General features: G+C 29.7%; 1 protein-coding gene across 32 annotated transcripts in view; it reads right to left on the bottom strand.

The window, feature by feature from the left end:
* Nucleotides 1-2,500, bottom strand: part of Ack-like (activated Cdc42 kinase-like) — a 290,732-nt gene that overhangs the window by 187,896 nt on the left and 100,336 nt on the right. For 11 of the 32 annotated variants that reach the window (XR_010856904.1, XM_067125703.1, XM_067125706.1 and 8 more), the window contains one exon: nucleotides 1,104-1,240. The exons of 17 other annotated variants lie outside the window; for them this stretch is intronic. The gene's annotated coding sequence lies outside the window, so the exon portion shown is untranslated. Of the gene's footprint in view, nucleotides 1-1,103; nucleotides 1,241-2,500 lie in introns of those variants that run through there. 4 more of the 32 variants (XM_067125724.1, XM_067125744.1, XM_067125726.1 and 1 more) reach the window with 2 other exon arrangements.

The following is a 2,500-nucleotide window of genomic DNA, read 5'->3' as shown; positions in this document are numbered from 1 at the left end:
AATAATAATAATAATAAATAACAATAATAATAATAATAATAATAATAATAATAATAATAATAATAATAATAAGAAGAAGAAGAAGAAGAAGAAGAAGAAGAAGAAGAAGAAGAAGAAGAAGAAGAAGAAGGAGAAGAAGAAGCAGCAGCTTCACGAATTTCTTTTACATAATAATAATAATAATAATAATAATAATAATAATAATAATAATAATAATAATAATAATAATAATAATAATAATAATAATAATAATAATAATAATTTTAGATTACGAAGAAATCTACATACAAATGTTAATTTGTATAACTACATTTTTTCACAAGGCAAACAAGAACCCAGAACACTGCAGCAGCCTGGTTGAACGTGACTTTATGAATAGAGGCGTTGTATTTGAATACATGAAAAATGAATATGAGAGAGAGAGAGAGAGAGAGAGAGAGAGAGAGAGAGAGAGAGAGAGAGAGAGAGAGAGAATGTAAAAACTGTCAGTAAAAACAGAGGCACTTCTCTCTCTCTCTCTCTCTCTCTCTCTCTCTCTCTCTCTCTCTCTCTATATATATATATATATATATATATATATATATATATATATATATATATATATATATATATATATATATATATATATATATATATATAATATATATATATATATATATATATATATATATATATATATATATATATATAAAATATAATTATATATATATATATATATTATATACATATATAATATAAAAATACATATATAATATATATATATATATATATATATATATATATATATATATATATATATCACAAATGTTATCATACAGAGACAGAAGATTATTACATAGACAAACAGACAATTGAGCCTTTCAGTCGAGAAACATGCCGAGCGCCATCCTGGGCCATGGGTATTTTTAATTTAATCTATTATATTTCAAAAACGGCACTTGGCGTGTTTCTCGACTGAAAAGCTCAATTCAACAGCCCATTAAGTCATATATGGACACAGCCACACAAACTGATAGCCAGACAGTCAAATAAATAAATTCATTAGCCCACCAAATCCCTCAAAATCGCAACAACCCCACATCACCCAGCATTCCATTACTCACCTCACTTCCTCGATCCTCAAAATCTCGAGTGCCAGCACTGGAGAGAGAGAAAGAGAGAGAGAGAGAGAGCAGGGGAGGACGGGCGAGGCACTATTATTGCCAGCTAGGGAAAACTGGCATCCCGGTGGGAGCGGCACCTGCAATCAAAACAAACCGTCAAGTGCCGCAAACAAACAATGCACCTAAATAAACAAACGACCAGGGTACGGGAATAAACAAACGGGGTACTTTCGCCCCCCCCCCCTGATCGTTGATCCCGCAAACAATAAGGTAAAGGGTTTATAGCTCAGACTGTTTCCTGATTTGGTTTGGTTAAGTTATATAATGGTTCATTAACTGACGTTGCATGGAAGGTTAATTTCTCATGGTGCTTCTTTAAGTCTGTTCAGCGTCAGATATTTCTTAAGTTTATTGATGCACGTTTCAGTGAAGAGTATTAGTTCACATAATCCATTAAAATAGAATGTATTTTTCGGTTTAGTGGTATGGGGATTTTTCTTTTATCTATCTATCTATCTATATATATATATATATATATATATATATATATATATATATATATATATATAATATATATATGTATATATATATGTATATACACACACGTGTGTATAATATATGTATATAAATTTATATATGTACACACATATATATATATATATATATATATATATATATATATATATATATATATATAAACATATATCAAGATATTACAGCCTAATTCCAACTAAGAAGTATTTAAGGTTAATGACTGAAGTTTCCCACAACGACTTTCAAATGATACTTCCCAAACCTCAGTTTATTGGCTAAGACAGATTATACGATATTTTTGTTTATTGGCTTAGGCTCCGAAGAAAGTTGATTATTTATGAGATCTAAAATATAAACTGTTCCGATTTATTGGCTGAAGCTGCCAAAAAAGGGGATTTTGTATAACATATCAAAGTTTACTGGGTAACGTTTCAGAAAGCTAATTTCAAAATGGGGTATATTCACATTTTATAAGGTATAAGAATATGAAAGACATTCGATATTAAAACCTGTGAGAAAAAACAGCTCTAACAGCAGGCACTGTTACATCATTTAAAAAGCAACTTAATATTAATTCTTAAATCCCAGGGCTAGTCTACAATATAATGAATATCACGGTGAAACTCAAATTCTATACGAAGCGTCAACAAGTGCCAAGTCTTACCTTTAAAAAAAAAAAGTCTTTATAGACATATTGGCGCTATATTTCACTTGGGAAATTGGCAGCCTTACTATTATGATTCATATGATTGCGAACACATTAACTCTATCAATAATAATAATTCAGATAGGATATGAATCACCAGCAGTGAGCCCTCTCGAAGAACCCTAGTTGTAATGTGCTACGCGGATAAGACAGCCTT

The sequence above is a fragment of the Macrobrachium rosenbergii genome, chromosome 23, assembly GCF_040412425.1.
Source record: "Macrobrachium rosenbergii isolate ZJJX-2024 chromosome 23, ASM4041242v1, whole genome shotgun sequence".
Lineage (NCBI taxonomy): Eukaryota > Metazoa > Arthropoda > Malacostraca > Decapoda > Palaemonidae > Macrobrachium > Macrobrachium rosenbergii.
Note: the sequence above shows the minus strand (reverse complement) of the source record. Positions and strands in the feature narration are given on the sequence as shown.